Source organism: Oryctolagus cuniculus, chromosome 3, assembly GCF_964237555.1.
Source record: "Oryctolagus cuniculus chromosome 3, mOryCun1.1, whole genome shotgun sequence".
NCBI classification, from domain to species: Eukaryota; Metazoa; Chordata; class Mammalia; order Lagomorpha; family Leporidae; genus Oryctolagus; species Oryctolagus cuniculus.
The window spans coordinates 102,763,385-102,783,040 of record NC_091434.1 but is presented as its reverse complement, the minus strand read 5'-3'; the positions used below and the strand labels follow the sequence as shown (position 1 = coordinate 102,783,040).

At 39.1% G+C, this 19,656-nt stretch overlaps 1 pseudogene; it reads left to right on the top strand.

The window, feature by feature from the left end:
• Nucleotides 1–19,656, top strand: part of LOC103348827 (tyrosine-protein phosphatase non-receptor type 2-like) — a 192,028-nt pseudogene that overhangs the window by 107,935 nt on the left and 64,437 nt on the right.

Sequence of the window (19,656 nt, the reverse complement as noted above, 5' to 3'; positions counted from 1 at the left end):
AATCAACAGCAGGAGTCACTGTGCACCTGTTCCCCATGTAGGACATCTGCCCTTAGTGTGTTGTACTATGAGAACTAATGGTGAAACTACTACTCAAACAGTGCTCTATACTTTGTATGTCTGTTTGGTTGCAAACTGTTGAAATCTTTACTTAGTATATACTAAGTTGACCTTCTGTATATAAAGATAATTGAAAATGAATCATGATGAAGAATGAGATGGGAGAGGGAGTGAGAGATGGGATGGTTGAGGGTGGGAGGGAGGTTATGGGGGAAAAGCCGCTATAATTCAAAAGTTGTACTTTGGAAATTTATATTTATTAAATAAAAGTTGAAAACAAAAAAAAAGAAAATATAGTTGTGAATGAAATGCAGTTTTAAAATAAAGCCTAGAAGGAAGTAGTGAATGTACAATAGGAATATGACATTAAAGCTATTTTTAGCTTGATTCCTGAGTTGACATAAACATGTCTTTCTGACTTAAAGGTCAAGACCTTAAAAAACTCAGGGGCTTAAAAGTCTCTTAACTATGTAAGGGTTAGCATAAAGCACTGTCTTTTGTGAAATGAAAAATTTAGTAGGTAATTAATCATGCCAATTGTTTTAGGATGGAGATTCATTTTTAATGCATAATTTAAATGAAACTACGAAATTACAGAAATAACACATGAAATCTTTGGCTTATGAGCATTTGGGGAAAACTAACGGATAGTAATAAACATAAAACTTCCAAGAGAGATCACTTAAAATGCTTTTTTCTCTCCTGTTAGATTTCCTTCTTATTCCAGTTCTCTTTATTTCCAGCTAAGAAAAAATGAGTCCAGAAAATAAGAAAATGAAACCACACGATCAGAATGTTGTGAGAAAATTACCTTGATATTTCTGAACCTCTTGCTCATTAAAATAAATCTGGTCATTTGCAACAAAATGGAGGAATCTGGAAAACATCATGCTGAGTGAATTGAGCCAGTCTCAAAGGGACAAATGTCATATGTTCTCCCTGATCGGTGACAACTAACCAACCACAAAAAAGGAAATCTTTTGAAGTAAAATGGACACTATGAGAAGCAGTGACTTGATCAGCCCTTGTCCTGACTGTTGATGTACAATTTAATACTTTATCCCTTTTAGTATTTTTTTTTGTTCTAGTTAATACTATTGGTTGAACTCTGTAATTAACACACATTTATTCTTAGGTGTTGAAATTTAACTGAAAAGTGATCCCTGTTGGATATAAGAGTGGGAATAAGAGAGGGAGGAGATGTACAATTTGGGACATGCTCAATCAGACTTGCCCCAAATGGTGGAGTTAGAAATGTGCCAGGGGGATTCCAATGCAATCCCATCAAGGTTGCATGTACCAATGCCATCTCAATAGTCAACATGATCAGTTTCAGTTCATAATTTATCATAATGATAGGAATGGGAGTCAAAGGGATCACATAAACAAGACTAGTGTCTGCTAATACTACCTGATAGCATTAAAAAGGAGAGAATGATCCAACATGAGAAGCGGGATACACAGCAGACTTATAGAATGGCAGATGTCCTAAACAGCACTCTGGCCTCAGAATCAGCCCTTAAGGCATTCGGATATGGCTATAAAGCCCATGAGAGTATTCCAGGCATGGAAAGCCAAGACACTCTGGCAAAAAAAAAAAAAAAAAAAAAAAAAAAAAAAAAAAAAACACACACAATAACAACACCACTACCACCCAGCAACCACCTAAATGAAAGACCTCTGCTAGTGAGATCCCAGTAGAAAGAATGGGCCATCAAAGAAGGAGGCACCTTTCTCTGATGGGAGGAGAGAACTTGCACTTTGACTATGACCTTGTCTAAATAAGATCAAAGTCAGTGAACTCAAGAGGCTTCCATAGTCCTGGCAACTCATGACTAGAGCCTAGGGAGATTTCTGATGCCATAAACAAGAGTGTCCAATTGTTAAGTCAACAACAGGAGTCACTGTGTACTTACTTCTCATGTGGGATCTCTGTCCTTAATGTGCTGTTCAATGTGAATTAATGCTATAACTAGTACTCAAAAGTATTTCACACTTTATGTTCTGTGTGGTGCAAACTGATGAAAGATTTACTTAATATATACTAAATTGATCTTCTGTATATAAAGATAATTGAAAATGAATCTTGATGTGAATGGAATGGGAGAGAGAGTGGGAGATGGGAGGGGTAAGGGTGGGAGGGAAGTTATGGGAGGGAAAAAGCCATTGTAATCCATAAACTGGAAAATTATATTTACTAAATAAAAGTTTTAAAAAATATAAGAGTGGGAATAAGAGAGGGAGGAGATGTACAGTTTGGCACATGCTCACTTGGACTTACCCCTAATGGTAGAGCTAGAAACGTGCCAGGGGATTCCAATTCAATCCCATCAAGGTGGCATGTGTCAATGCCATCTTACTTGTTAAAGTTATCAGTAGAAATTCATTATTGATAAAAAAGATATGATGAAGTGTGAAAGGGATCACTTAAAAAAGACCAGTGTCTGCAAATAATAATTGATAGAATTAAAAAGTAGAGAATGATCCTACATGGGAAGCAGGATACAGCAGATGCATAGTATGGAAAATGCCCTAAACAGCACTCTGGCCTCAGATTCAGCCCTTAAGGCATTCAGATGTGGCTAAAATGCCCATGAGAGTTTTGCAGGCATGGAAAGCCAAGACACTGTGGCAAAAAAAAAAAAAAATGACCCAAATGAAATATTTCTGTGAGTAAGATCCCAGTGGAAAGAATGGGCTATCAAAGAAGGAGGTACCTTTCTCTGAAGGGAGGAGAGAACTTCCACTTTGACCATGGCCTTGCCTAAATAAGATTGGAGTTGGCAAACTCAAAAGGCTTCCATAGCCTTGGAAATTCATGACAAGAGCCTAGGGTGATTACTGACACCATAGACAAAAGTGTCAATTGTTAAATCAACAACAGGAGTCACTGTGCACTTACTCTCTATGTAGGATCTCTGTCCTTAATGTGTTGTACTATGTGAAGTAATGGTATAACTAGTACTCAAACAGTACTTTATACTTTGTGTTTTTGTGTGGGTGCAAACTGTTGAAATCTTTACTTAATATATACTAAATTGATCTTCTGTATATAAAGATAATTGAAAATGAATCGTGATGAAGAATGGGATGGGAGAGGGAGTGGGAGATGGGATGGTTGTGAGTGGGAGGGTGGTTCTGGTGGGAAAAGCTGCTATAATCCAAAAGCTGTACTTTGAAAATTTATATTTATTAAATAAAAGTTAAAAATTTAAAAATGAATAAATAAATACTGAGCAGAATCATTTGCAGTGACTATTAAATGCGAAATTATAAAATGATCATGTATTATTGGCTTATTTTTCCTATTGCTTAGTATATTTTTGTTTATGTCCTTTAATTAAGAATGATTTTAGGTGCTCAGTTGTCACAGACCATGGAGAACATACATTTGTCCCTTTGGGACTGGCTTATTTCACTCAGCATGATATTTTCCAGATTCCTCCATTCTGTTGCAAATGATTGGATTTCATTTTTTTTTTTTTTTTACCATTGTGTAGTATTCTATAGAGTACATCTTTATCCAATCCTCTGTTGATGGGCAAGGAAGAACTCAAACTATCCCTCTTTGCAGATGATATGATTCTTTATTTAGGGGACCCAAAGAACTCTACTAAGAGACTATAGGAGCTCATAGAAGATTTTGGCAAAGTAGCAGGGTATAAAATCAATGCACAAAAATCAACAGCCTTTGTATACACAGACAATGCCATGGCTGAGGAAGAACTTCTAAGATCAATCCCATTCACAATAGCTACAAAAACAATCAAATACCTTGGAGTAAACTTAACCAAGGACGTTAAAGATCTCTACGATGAAAATTACAAAACCTTAAAGAAAGAAATAGAAGAGGATACCAAGAAATGGAAAAATCTTCCATGCTCATGGATTGGAAGAATCAATATCATCAAAATGTCCATTCTCCCAAAAGCAATTTATAGATTCAATGCAATACCAATCAAGATACTGAAGACCTTCTTCTCAGATCTGGAAAAAGAGTGTCATTTGTTCAATCAACAACAGAAGTAAAACTGAATACAGTAAAGTACTGTTTGAATACTAGTTTACTGTATTCAAACAGTACTTTATACTTCTTGCGTCTGTTTGGTTTCAAACTGTTGAAATCTTTACTTAGTATATACTAAGTAAATCTTCTGTAAATAAAAATAATTAAAAATGAATATTAATGAAGAATGGGATGGGAAAGGAGATGGGATGGTTTGCTGGTGGGTGGGTGGTTTTGGGGGAAATACCACTAAAATCCAAAAGTTGTACTTTAGAAATTTATATTTATTAAATAAAATTTTCAAAAAAAGAATGATTTTATTTTACTTTTACTTTAATTAAATATTTTGTTGAATATATTCACACAGCATATTTTTTTTCTTTAGTTTCTTCTGGGTTTTTGTTGACTTCCGTGCTGCCTCCTCTCCTACTTTAGGAATAGTTTGCTCCTTTTTCATTGAGGATCTTAGGGTGTCAAGAGGATCACATCTATGAGCTAATCAGACTCTGAGCTCTGTGCCTACAGTGGTGCAACTTGGGTGCTTTGTTCACTCTCAGAATTGTCAAATTTGTGCAACAAAATTCAATACTCTTTTCCGGTCACTGACCCTGTGTCCAGCTCCACTGTTTGGCCTGGCAGCACTCATCAACATTGCCATTGTAAATATGGTACACATTGCTTCTTTGTTTTGACACCTCTCAGATACTTAGTGCTTTTTCAGATATGCATACCCTTGATAGCCTGGGAAGTTTCATGGGCGTTTATGAAGTGAACACACAATTTGAACCTACAATTTGCATGATTTTGTGGAATTTCCTGTGCCAAGTGAATAGTGAAACATTATTATAGATCACCTAAGAGGGCTTACAGGAAGAAAGCTAAGTATGATTGCATATAGTTCTTTTTTCTTTATCTCTATGTCCCCCTCCTCATAATCTCATGAAAAAAATTGGAAGTACAATGCAAATAATATTTTGTGCAGCAACTGGTTCATCATTCACAGGTACTTTTGTGTGTGCTTTCCACAAACAAGGATATTTTCCTCCACAGCCACAACACGACCACCAAAATCAGAACTCTGACAGCAGCAGGATGAGCACAAGCACAGAGGAATTTCAAAGGAGTCCTGTGACTACACTCATAGAGTGGCCAAGCTTCCAGAAAAGAGAAATCAAAGCAGATATAGAGATATAAGCCCATATGATCATAGTTGAGTTAAACTGTAAAATATTGAAATGATTATATTATGTTTAGTTGACACAGAAGAGGCACGAAGAAATTACATCTTAACATAGGGTCCACTTCCTAACACATGTTGCCATTTCTGGCTCACAGTTGGACAGCAAAAGCCCAAAGCAGTTGTCCTGCTAAACTGAACCATAGAGAAAGAATCAGTTAAATGTGCATAATACTAGTTAACAGATGACAAGAGACATTGTTTAAAATAAACAGGATTCAGGGGCCGGTGCTGTGGTGTAGCATGTAAAGCCCCCGCCTGCCGTGCTGGCATCCCATATGGGTGCCGGTTCACGTCCTAACTTCTCCATTTCAGATCCAGCTCCCTGTTAATGCACCTGGGAAAGCAGCAGAAGATGGCCCATGCTCCTGGGCCCCTGCACCCACGTGGGAAACCTGCAAGAAGCTCTAGACTCCTGGCTTTGGATCAGCCCAGCTCCATTGCAGCCATGTGGGGAGTGAACCAGCGGATGGAAGATCTCTATCTCTGCCTTTCAAATCAATCAATAAATAAATCTTTAAAAAAAGACAGGATTCAGTGTGAATAACTTGTCAGAAGATGAGAAGTCTTACAATATAGTCCATCTCCTACAATCAGGAAATATCAGTAGTGGTGAAACCAGAACAATATCCCACTTTCATTATATTCCCTGGCCAGATTTTGGAATCCTGAATCGCTAGCATCATTTCTCAATTTCTTGTTTAAAGAGAATCTGGCTCCTTGTACCCGACCACAGGCCTTCAGTAATCCACTGAAGTGGAGGCACTGGGAGCTCTGACACCTTCTCTCTTGTAGACACCTAAATTGTTTTGATGGAAAAAAGGAGATTCGATTAACATTCAACAGATGATACTGAACGTGAGAAAATAGCAAGTGTGATTTATTTAGACATTAAATCAACTCAAATTATATATGACTATATTGGAAGGAGCCAAGTGCACAAAGGAAATTCTACTATACACAAAGGGTGAAAAGAACTTTTTAAGGAAGGATTATTGCCTGTTTTTGATCATTCACCAAATGAAATAATGATTGAAAAATACAATGGGAGAATAGGTCTAGAACAACTGACAGGAATCAACATACAGGATATTCCTCTACAATGCAGGATGCTCTTGAGAACACTAAAGAGTGTTCCATGGAAACATATTTGCGAGCACAAAAAAGCCAACACCTCTCAGAAGGTGCAGCTGATGAAACAGGCTAAATAAGACAATGAAAAAGAAAGAAGTAATTACATTGGCAACCTATTATCACTAAGAGAGAGTTCGTGACAGTCATTTTGGTTGGTTGGACAGGTTTTTTTTTTTCAGCAAAATATCCTGTAAATTAACAATTAATTTTGCCTAGCAAGCTACTGTACTAGCAGCTGACAGTGTTGCATTAATCACAGGGAGTTTGTCTGTTAACAGTGAACTCAGGAAAATGCGGCAGTAGGATAGACCTCAACCATGAGATGCTTACAGTCACAAGTCCAACATCTCAGGACTCCTCACTGCAGTTTCCTCTGCAATCTAAGCTCTAAACAGCTATCTCAAATAATATCATGTACTTGGGTCATCTTCCAAGGCCCTCTCAGGTGTATTAGCTGGATAGGAAGCAGAGCAGACAGGGCTCAAATCAGCACTTCGACAGGGAATGCCAGCATTGCAAGCGGTGACTTAACCTGCTGTGCCATGCCAGCCACAAGTTCAACACATTTGAAAATCACAGGTCAGTTTTTTTTTTTTTTTTTAAGATCTATTTCTTTTTTATTTTGAAAGTCAGAATTACAAAGAGAGAGAGGGAAAGCCAGAAAGAGAGATCTTCTGTCCATTGGTTCACTTCCCAAATTGCTGCAACAGCCAGCACTGGGACACAAAGAAAACAGGAGCCAGGAATTTCATCCAGGTCTCCTACAATGGGTGGCAGGTGCCCAAGCACTTGGGCCATCTTCCGCTGCTTTTCCCATGTACATTAACAAGGAAGTGGATCAGAAATGGAGAAGCCAGGGCTCAGACTGGCACCCATATCGGATGCTGGTGTGGCTGGAAGGAGCTTTACCAGCTATGCCACACCACCAGTACCCACTAATTGGTTGTCTTTAGAATAGTTTTCAAGTTTAGTTTGTTTGATGATGAATAGATCAGAATCGCATCTCTGGCAGGAATGTCACAGAAGTGAGGCTGTATCTTTCTCATGTCATCCTGTCAAGTGGTATGCTATCTCCATTTGTTTAATTATTGATAACCTTTAAACTCCGGTCTACTCTGGTTTACCCTGGTAAATGCCAAGTCTTTACAACAGTAGGATAACTCTTTTCCCCTTTGTAATTACAGATATTTTGTGAGAAGGAGTGTGGGGAGCAACTCGGACTAGACTAAGTTACTGGAATTAAGACTTATTCTATGCATCTGCTCTCCCACAATATGGCGCTGAGAAGGGAGAAACAGCTTCTACACAGCTGCCTCCAGTTCAACTAATAGACTGTGGAACCTGCTCCTGATTGGAGGAGAGCAGCGTACTCGGCGTGTGGGTAGCAGACTTGGGATTGGCGGAAGAGGACTATAAAGGAGGAGAGAGACAACATGCACCAGGAACATCTAAGGGGAACATCTATCTGAAGGAACACCTGTGCAACCCCCGAGAGAGCCGGCCAGAGGTGTGCCGCTCCCCTGCGGAAGTGGGGAAAGTGGCCAGGGGGAACCGCCCTTCCACAGAGGTAGAAGGGACGGCAGCCAACCCGGGAAGAACCAGCAGCAAACCCGGGAAGGGCCGAGCAGACGAAAGAACAACGCAGGGTCCTGTGTTGTTCCTCCACGAAGACGGGGAGCGACAAAGGAGCATTGAAATTATGTGAGTATCCCATTCTTCATCAAATTTCAAATTAATGTATTTTTAAATTTCTATGATTTCATGATTTCTATTTTATTTATCAAATCAAAATCCACTACTATCATTGTTTGTTCTACTGTTAAATTATTGTAGATTTTGTCAGTGGTATCCATTTATACTGGTTTTTTTTTTTTGCATTCTTTTGTGATACTTCATCATCCTTTGTGAGTTTTACTGCTTAATGCCACTAGCTATTATAGATTGATTTTATATGTTCTTTGTCTAAGCTGTGAATCCAGGCATTTTGCAATTCTGTTTGTTTCAGTGGAAAATGATATTTAGGAGTAGGTATTTAAGTACTAGATGAGTTCAATGCTCTTGGATAAGCTATTGTCTCCCAATATTACAAGGAATAGGATTTAGAAATGTGTGTGTGTGTGTGTGTGTGTGTATACATGTTTTCTTACTGTTTAGGGGCCTAACAGGGTGTCCTGGCTATATCCTATTGCAGGCCCATTAAGCTGAGATAATTTCCTCACTCTGCTTAGGTTATGAAATTCCACACTAATGTATCCTTCCATGTGGCTTATAGTTTTGATAGGAGTAGAAATTACTTACAGAGGTAATCTGTTCTATTTATAAAAATGTTAGCTGTATCTTTATTGGAATATCTTTCACTGCTGGGATTTTTACCTCAATAAACACTCTCACTTGCATATGTATATACATGGATTTTCATATATTTTAAAATTAAATGATGTATGGAAGCTTTCAATAGAGAGAGAAAATCACACACACACACACACACACACACACTCAATTGACCAGAAGTACCCATCAAGCTGGTGGTAAAGAAAGACATTCAAGTTGTAAGTGAAATAGAATAACTGTAAAATAAATGTCAACAGCAAACACACACACACACACACACATTTGTACATGCAAGAGAGAGAAAGGGAATGCATCAAACTGAAGATATTCTGTCTTTAGGAAATATCCTTACATTCATACACAATAATGCTCAGACACATAAGGCAGCCCTGTGTACTTGTAATCTAGTTGAACTCCTCTCAGCTTGTCTTCTGTTTTCTGCCTTTAGCAGTCTCAGACCCTCCTTCTGTCTGGACCAGACCACACATTGTCTTCTACCCTCTACTCAATCACAAACCCTAGAATCCCCAGGGTCATTTCCCCATTCTCCAGAACATTTTACCACAGCATTGGACCTCAAATTCCCTGCTGAACCTAAAAATAATGAGTGCTTTAACATGCTTCCTTTCTCTGAGGAAAACAACCATTCTATGTAAGCTAATTCTGAAATAAGTATCTGCAAATTTGGTACTTAAACTTGAACTGACAGTGGTATAATAAGATTACCAATGATATACATAACATATCCATATACCTTTATCAATTTATATTTGCATTTTAACAAAGTCCTCTCATTCCAATCCCTACTCAAGGGCAAGGGTAGTGAGGTTCTCAGGGGAGCTAAACTTGCCTTCAGGCTCTCTTTTCCTAATCAAATTCCATACTGGTTTACCATATTGTGTTTAGTAAGCTCATAATCAAAGTATCTACATAAGTCAAATAAACATCTAATGCATCCAGCAAAATGCATTGCACCTGGCTCCTCACACTTGCATCCTAGGCGTCAGCAGTCTGGCAACTTGAGGAAGTACATCCTAGAAGCTTGTGTTTTGCGGGGTACCACCTTCCACTAAGAATTTTTCCTGCTTCAAGTTTTAAAATGCAAAGTAATGGGCTCTATAGAAAATCTTGTCCATATTCAAGATATAAAATCTTTATTCTAGTCTGCAACACTCTCATTCACTGTTCTTTCACACTCCTTTAGCAAATAGGAACATCTGCTTTCCATACAGGAAAACTTAATACTATAACTATAGTTTTAGCAGTTTGGAGAAATAGCTTTTCTTCATCTTTCTGAAATTGAACAAATTTTCTCTTTAAATCTATCAAATTGCCCATTGGGGAAAATTTAGTTGAGACAATTCAGGGAAATTTCATTCATTTAAAGTCCTTTCTTCCTTCTACCCAAGAATGTGACCATATCCCCAAGGCTTAGAGAGGGGTAAGGCATCAGTTTGATGGGTGATTGTCCCAAGCACTTAGTTACAGTACATTATGTGTCTCGATGGAAAAAAAATCATCACCAGATACTTCTTACCACTCAGACTACAAAAGACAAATGACTTCATTGGAATTTGGGGGCCATGTCAAGCTAACATTGCCTTCTATTCCATTCAGTGGCTTGCAGGAGCTCAGCAAAGATGAGGAACTTATTCCTCTAATTCTCAGATATCCTAGATTTATTTGGATTCTCCATCTCCTACCAGTAGAATGTTGGTAGGGAAATAACAGTTTTATTCTCAGCATCATTGATCAGCATTTAATTATATATGTCTTTTTACCTTTTCTCCAGACTGTGTCATTTTTAACTGGCTAAGGAAACTCTAGGTCTGAGATATGACAGAGCTCTCAATCAATTTGTAATTCTGACTGTTAAGCTTGGGAAACACAAAAATCCAGGATTTAATGATATTCTTCCAAGTCTTTCTTCCCATGGGCAAAGAGTAATGTCTCTAAAGGTTACCACTAGCAGGAAGGGTAACTGGGTCCATTAAAGAATGAAGAGAAAAATTCCAACAGATAATACTTGAAAATCTTGTTTCATATATAAAATGTTTCTAAAGCATCTAATAGCAAACTTCCCTCCTTTGCTACCCGCATGACTAACTGGACTTATGATCATTCTCAAATTTATTTTATCAAAAACAAAACAAGCAACAAAAGGTAATGTAGGGTATGACTTTGAATCCTCAAGCTAAAAGTGCCATAGTGTGGGCCAAGATCAGGTCTTGCTCTGGGAAGTTCTAAAATATCTTGATAGTCAAGTTCCTCTCCCCAACAATTTGCCTTCTCCAATGCACATAGCTTCCACCAGAGGGGCAGTTGTAATGACATCAAATGAATAATGGAAGCAATACATGCCTGGAGAGTTTTTAGAAACATAAGAATATACAAAAAAACATAAAAGTATAATAGGTTTCAGAAGAAAGACAGACTAGTCCTTACATTGAATAAACAATCCAGATTATTCTTTTCCTCCTTTTAGGAGACTCTACTCTAGATGTTGTATATTGCATATGAGATACAAAAGCTACCTTAACTACCTTCTAAATCTAAAAAATAAGATAAAATCCATTTATAAAAAGGTAATTATGGAGGATCTGAGAAAATGTCAGTAACTTGATTCCTGTGCTCACAGACTAGAAATGTGCATAATGGCATAGAACAGTGTCCCTAAAATTGTCTAGGTGGTGCTGAGACCCAGGTTGTAAGTGCTGTGCTCCCAGGTGCTGTGCCTGGGAGCTCTAGAAGGGAGGAAAAGGTAGAGAATCAGGATGGAATAGAATGAGAAAGAATCAATTCCAATGTTTTTTAGTGTTTTTTTTTTCAGTGTGCTTAAGATTCAAATATTTAAAGTATGCTTTTATTTTTAATTTGCATACATTATTCATACATATCTGTGAGGTATAGTGGAACCTTTCCATGAATGTGTGTAGTGTGTAATGAGATGATCAGGGAAATGGTCACTTTCTTTTTGTTGAGAATATTCAAAATCCTCTCTACTGGTTATTTGCAAATAACCAACTAATTGTTGTCAACCATAATTATCCTATTCCGCTGTAAAAAAGCTTACAAACAATCCCTGCTAGCCAACTTTGTGTCTGTACACATTACCCATCACTTCCTTCCCCTTCCTCCAGGCTCTGGTAGCCACTCTTCTACCCTTCACTTCCACAAGATAAAAACGTTAAGCTTTTACACCACAGTGACAACACGTAGCACTTGTCTCTCTGTGTCTGATTATTTTATGGTACATAACTTCCAGTTCCATCCATGTCAACACTAATAAAACAATGTCATTTTAATGGTAGAATAACATTCTATTGTGTTTCTACACCCATTTTCTTTACCTATTCATCCGTTGGTAGACACCCAGGTTGATTCCATAAGAATCACACATTCGTCAAAGAGTTTCTGACTGTCTGTCCTACTTAATATGACTGGTTTAATTCTGTAATTAATACACAGTTATTCTTAAGTGTTGAAATTTAACTGAAATGTGATCCCTGTTAAACATAACAGTGGGAATAAGAGAGGGAAGAGATGTACAACTTGGGACATGCTCAAGCTGACTTGCCCCAAATGGTAGAGTTAGAAACATACCAGGGGACTCCAATCTAATCCCATCAAGGTGGCATGTACCAATGCCATCTCACTAGTCCAAGTGATCAATTTCAGTTCACAATTGATTATAATGAAAGAACTAAGAGTCAAAGGGAGCACTTAAATAAGCCTAGTACCTGCTAATACTAACTGATAGAATAAATAAAGGGGAGAGTGATCCAACATGGGAAGTGAGATACTCAGCAGACTCATAGAATGGCAGATGTCCTAAATAGCACTCTGGCCTCAGAATCAGCCCTAAAGGCATTCCGATCTGGCTGAAAAGCCCATGAGAGTATTTCAGGCATGGAAAGCCAAGACACTCAGGTAAAAAAAAAAAAAAAAAAAAAAAAAAAACAAAAAAAAACACCTAAATGAAAGATCTCAGTGAGTGAGATCCCAGTGGAAAGAACAGGTCATCAAAGAAGGAGGAGGTACTTTTCTCGGAAGGGAGGAGAGAACCTCCACTTTGACTATGACCTTGTCTAAACAAGATAAGAGTCAGAGAACTCAAGGGGCTTCCATAGCCTTGGAAACTCATGACTGGTGCATAGGGAGATTACTGATGCCATAAACACGAGTGTCAATTTGTTAAGTCAACAACAGGAGTCACTGTGCACTTACTCCTCATGTAGGATCTCTGTCCTTAATGTGCTGTACATTGAGGCTTAATGCTATAACGAGTACTCAAACAGTATATTTCACTTTGTGTTTCTATGGGGGTGCAAACTGTTGAAATCTTTAATTAATGTATACTAAACTGATCTTCTGCAAAAAAAAAAAAAAAGAAATTATCAATTCCCAACTTGACTCTCACTGGGATTAAACATGACAATAGGTCTGATCTGATTTCATCATCATTTAAAAAATCATCTATTATTTTTCACTTTATGTTTCTGTGTGGGAGCAAACTGTTGAAATCTTTACTTAATGTATGCTAAACTGATCTTCTGTATATAAAGAGAATCAAAAATGAATCTTGATGTGAATGGAAGGGGAGAGGGAGTGGGAAAGGGGAGGGTTGTGGGAGGGAGGGACGTTATGGGGGGGAAGCCACTGTAATCCATAAGTCGTACTTTGGAAATTTATATTCATTAAATAAAAGTTAAAAAAAAAGAGGGACTGGGAGTCAAAGGGAGCACATAGACAAGTCTAGTACCTGCTAACGCTAACCGATGGAGTAAATAAAGGGGAGAGTGATCCAACATGGGAAGTGAGATACTCAGCAGACTCATAGAATGGCAGATGTCCTAAATAGCACTCTGGCCTCAGAATCAGCCCTAAAGGCATTTGGAGCTGGCTGAAAAGCTCATGAGAGTATTTCAGGCATGGAAAGCCAAGACACTCTGGCAAAAGATCTCTGCGAGTGAGATCCCAGTGGAAAGAACAGGTCATCAAAGAAGGAGGTACCTTTCTCTGAAGGGAGGAGAGAACCTCCACTTTGACTATGACCTTGTCGAAACAAGATAAGAGTCGGAGAACTCAGAGGGCTTCCATAGCCTTGGAAACTCATGACTGGAGCATAGGGAGATTACTGATGCCATAGACAGGAGTGTCAATTGGTAAAGTCAACAACAGGAGTCACTGTGCACTTACTCCTCATGTAGGATCTCTATCCTTAATGTGCTGTACATTGAGATTTAATGCTATAACGAGTACTCCAACAATATAATTCACTTTGTGTTTCTATGGGGGTGCAAACTGTTGAAATCCTTACTTAATGCATACTAAACTGATCCTCTGTAAAAAAAAAAAAAAAAGAAAGAAAGAAATTATCAATTCCCAACTTGACTCTCACTGGGATTAAACATGACAATAGGTCTACTCTGATTTCATCATCATTTAAAAAAAATCATCTATTATTTTTCACTTTATGTTTCTGTGTGGGAGCAAACTGTTGAAATCCATACTTGATGTATACTAAGCTGATCTTCTGTATATTAAGATAATAAAAAATGAATCTTGATGTGAATGGAAGGGGAGAGGGAGTGGGAAAGGGGAGGGTTGTGGGTGGGAGGGACGGTATGGGGGGGAAGCCACTGTAATCCATAAGTCGTACTTTGGAAATTTATATGCATTAAATAAAAGTTTAAAAAAAATATGAATGAAGCATAAATGAAAAAAAAAAAAGAGTTTCTGACTGGTTAACTTAGGTTAGCTGCTTCTGCCTTCATCAGGGATAGGCATGGCGGTTGATTAAACTATAAAATGATGGGAGTAAATGCTAATTCCAGGGGTTAACTTGGATACTCATAGGAAACACAAATTTATTCCAGTTACCAAAAGTAAAACTCTCCACAAAGGAACCATACAAGGATTTCATTAAAGAATTAATAATAAAACACATTCCAATATTTAGCTCAAAGCAACAAGTTGTTGTTTTTTGTTTTTTGTTTTTTGTTTTTTGTTTTTTTTTTTTTGACAGGTAAAGTTATAGACAGTGAGAGAGAGAGACAGAGAAAAAGGTCTTCCTTCCGTTGGTTCACCCCACAAAGGGCGGCTACTGCCAGCACTGCACCGATCCGAGGCCAGGAGCCAGGTGCTTCCTCCTGGTCTCCCATGCCGGTGCAGGGCCCAAGCACTTGGGACATCCTCCACTGCCCTCCCAGGCCACAGTAGAGAGCTAGACTGGAAGAGGAACAACCAGGACAGGAACCCTGCGCCCATATGGGATGCCGGCGCCACAGGCGGAGGATTAACCAAGTGAGCCACAGCGCCGGCCCCAAGGTAACAAGTTTCAATGAAATATTCTCACACTTGGTATTGGAACATCTCAAAAATATTTCTTAGAGTGGTGTGCATTTGATACAATTGTTAAGCTGAGTACCTCAGTTCAAGTCTTGGCTCCATCGTCCGTTTCAGCTTCCTACTAATGTGCAGCCTGGGAGGCAGCAGATGATGATTCATGTGCTAGAGTCTCTGAGACCCAGAGGGAGACCTGGGCCAAGTTCCAGCCTCCTGGCCTGAACCTGGCCAAAGCCACAGCTATTGGAAGCATCTGTGAGAATGAACCCGCACATGGAAGATTGTCTCTCTCTCTCCCCTCTCTCTCTCTGCCTTTTCTCTCTCTTCCATACTTTTCTTTCAAATAAAAAAAACTTTTAAGAACAATTTTGAGATAAGAAATCAACTCTCTTTTAAAGTGTATGCAGAATACAAAATACTTTTGTAAGATCTAACCAAATTTCAAATGTATAGATTATCAAATTTCATAATTTCGTATTTCGTATAAATATTAAACAATTATCTAAGCACTGTAAAGAAAGGGAGAGAGTAATAGAAAGTGAGTAGTTACGCACAGGGATGGAAGAAAGGTGAAGAAATGGAAGAAGAGAAGAGGGAAAAGAAGAAATAAAAATTAAACATAATTATCTTACAATCATGACTCTGCTAAGTAATGTTTATTAAGAGTCTTTAAGCAGTTATTAAAATTAAGCCATTAAAATATTTATTACAATTTTTCCTGCATCTGTTGACATAGAAAGACATTCATAATACATTTTTAAGTGTAAAGAAAAACTAATAATATGACTTATGATAAAAATTTAAACGGAGTTATAAGCTCAGATTGACACAGACAAAAATTTTATGGGGGCCAGTGCTGTGGCGTAGTGGGTAAAGCCTCTGACTGCAGTGCCAGCATCCCGTATGGGTGCAGGTTCTACTCCCAGCTGCTCCTATTCTGATCCAGCTCTCTGTTATGGCCTTGGAAAACAGTAAAGGATGGCCCAAGTCCTTGAGCCCCTGCACCTGCATGGGAGACCTGGAAGAAGCTCCTGGCTCCTGGCTTCAGATCAGCACAGCATCAGCCATTGGGGCCATCTGGGAAAAGAACCAGTGGATGGAAGACCACACTCTCTCTCTCTCTCTCTCTCTCTCTCTCTCTCTCTCTCTCTGTAACTCTGCCTTTCACATAAATAAATAAATCTTAAAAAATTTATGGACTATCTGCTCGTTAGGTTGCTATTAGTACTTACTTTCTTCTTTATGTTATTAGGGCTCTGTTCTGCCCCATCCATCAGAGTACACATATTGTGTGCTACCTTACTACACTTGACTCCTTGCTTGCTGTTAGGGGTTGAAACTTGATATGCACTTGAGAAATGACGTTCCAATTGTTAAAGGGTATGAATATCAGGTAAGCCTTGATTACAGTGCAATGAAGTTCAACAGCCAAGTAGGTTTCGAATGACCTATTTTTTTCCTTTCCATTTATGAGGTTTTATTTGTTTTTCTTCTTTTTGATGCCTCCTTTACTTTCTCTATTTTTATTTACTTATGTGTTAAATTTAATTTTTAAATTTCATGTATTTATTTAAATGGAAGAAAAAGAAAAGGCTAAAGAAAATTCCCTTCTGCTGATTCACTCCCTAGATGCCTGCAATAACTTGTGTTGGGCTGGGGCCAAAGCTGGAGCCAGGAGCTCAGTCCTGTTTTCCCATTTGGATGGGCAGGAATCCAGTCACTTGGGCCATCATTGCTGCCTCCCAGGATATATGCTATCAGGAAGCTGGGATCAGGAGCTGTATTTCTGGTATTGACCCCAGGCACTCCATGTGAGTTAAGGCATCTTAACTGCTAATCCAATTTTTTTCATATATACTTCAGTTCATGCTTTTCTCCTTTTTCTTATTTTCATTCCCTGACTTGCAATATTCCTGTGCCAGCAACTCATCAAGTGACATAAATTAGGATCATTTTATTTCACATTGATTTCAGAAGTGTGTGCAGAGTGCTGAAATAGCAATATGCTTTTGTCTAAAGAAACTTTTGTTTGGAAATATACAGTCACACATGTTAAATAAAGTTCTGGGGGGCCAAATGTCACATGGCTCAGTAGACATTTTAGGTTCTTTCTGCGGTAAAAGAAAGAAAACAGGACAGTAAGGAAAGGAGAAGAGGGAACAACAGGAAATGCTGAGACTTTTCAGCTACTATTAGATTTCAAAAGCAAATTAGGCTGTTAGAATCAAAGGAAAATGGTTTATAACATAAGTCCATGGAGTTATAGGGAAAAAAGCTGCTATCTTAGCATGTTAACCATTGCCTTGTCTAAAAATTATCATAGTCAGTGAACTCAGGGGGCTTCCATTGCCTTGGCAGCTCATGACAAGAGCCTAGGGTGATTACTGAGGCCATAAACTGTCGCTCCCCGTCTTCGTGGAGGAACGACACAGGACCCTGCGCTGTTCTTTCGTCTGCTCGGCCCTCCCCGGGTTTGCTGCTGGTTCTTCCCGGGTTGGCTACCGACCCTTCCACCTCCGTGGAAGGGCGGTTCCCCCTGCCACATTCCCCACTTCCGCGGGGGAGCGGCACACCGCCGGCCGGCTCTCTCGGGGGCTGCACAGGTGTTCCTTCAGATACATGTTCCCCTTAGATGTTCCTGGTGCATGTTGTCTCTCTCCTCCTTTATAGTCCTCTTCCGCCAATCCCAACTCTGCTACCCACACGCCAAGTACGCTGCTCTCCTCCAATCAGGAGCAGGTCCTACAGTTTATTGGTGAAACTGGAGGCAGCTGTGTAGAAGCTGTTTCTCCCTTCTCAGCGCCATATTGTGGGAGAGCAGATGCATAGAATAAGTCTTAATTCCAGTAACTCAGTCCAGTCCAGGTTGCTCCCCACAATAAACAAGAGTGTCAATTTGTTAAGTCAACAACAGGAGTCACTGTGCACTTACTCCTCATGTAGGATCTCTGTCCTTAGTGTGCTGTACATTGAGATTTAATGCTATAACTAGTACTCAAACAGTATTTTTCACTTTGTGTTTCTATGTGGGTGCAAACTGTTGAAATCTTTACTTAATGTATGCTAAACTGATCTTCTGTATATAAAGAGAAATGAAAATGAATCTTGATGTGAATGGAAGGGGAGAGGGAGTGGATAAAGGGAGGGTTGTGGGTGGGAGGGACATTATGGGGGGGAAGCCATTGTAATCCATAAGGTGTACTTTGGAAATTTATATTCATTAAATAAAACTTTAAAAAAAAAGTAAGAGATTCATATATTTAAAACTGAAATAACACTATTACATTTAGGGAAAATTTAAAAAATTTCTCATTTAGATTGCAAGAGTAGGGTTTCAAAAACAAATTAATCGGGGCCAGTTCTGTGGCACAGTGGGCAAAGCCTTCATCTGCAACACCAACATCACATATGAGTGCTTGTTCGTGTCCTGGATGATTCTCTTCCAATCCAGCTCTCTGCTATATCCTGGGAAAGCAATGGAAGATGGCCCAAGTGCTTGGGTCCCTGCACCTACATGGGAGACCAGGAAGAAACTCCTGATTCCTGGCTTCAGATCAGCTCAACTCCAGCAGTTGCAGCCACTGGGAATGAACCAGTGGATGGAAGACCTTTCTGTCTCCCCTTCTCCCCACCCACCATAACTCTGCTTCTGAAATAAATAAATAAAATCTAAAAAAGAAAACTAGTCTTCATACAATGAAATAGCTCTTTGATTTAGACATTCTTTGTAAAAATTATATATATGTGTGTGTGTGTATATATCTAAAAAGTATATAATATGTATTGGTAAATATGTGTACTCCAGTAAAGCCAATTAGTACATACATCACCTTCTATCATTACCTTTCTGTGTGTGTGTGTGTATGTGTGTCTGTATGTTGGGGGTGGTGATAAGAACACATAAAATTTGGTTGCGTGAGGCCGGCGCCATGGCTCACTTGGTTAATCCTCCACCTACGGCACCGGCATCGCATATGGGCTCTGGATTCTAGTCCCGGTTGCTCCTCTTCCAGTCTAGCTCTCTGTTGTGACCTGGGAGGGCAGTGGTGGATGGCTGAAGTGCCTGGGCCCCTGCACCCACATGGGAGACCAGGAAGAAGCACCTGGCTCTTGGCTTCGGATTGGCGCAGTGCCAGCCATCGCAGCCATTTGGGAAGTGAACCAACGGAAGGAAGACTTCTCTCTCTCTCTCTCTCTCTCTCTCTCTCTCTCTCTCTCCCTGTCTATAACTCTACCTGTCAAATAAAAAAAAAATTGCTTGCTTTTCAAATTATTGGTGTACAGAATAGTATTATAATTGGACACTCTACAAGAGGACATTTCCATGGCAGGAGGTCCCAGCCACTTTTCCGGTTCTTTCATGGGCAAGAGTGAAGACTGTCTGCATTATTGTCAGCAGGAAGGAAAGGAAGCTGGAGTCCACCTCTCCCTGTGAATAGCAGCAGGCACAGCCATGTGAGGAAAAAAAAAAATCAACCTGCATTTTTGGCACTCATCAGTCTAGGAGAATTTTTCTGTTAGAATTTTTTTTTTCTTTTTT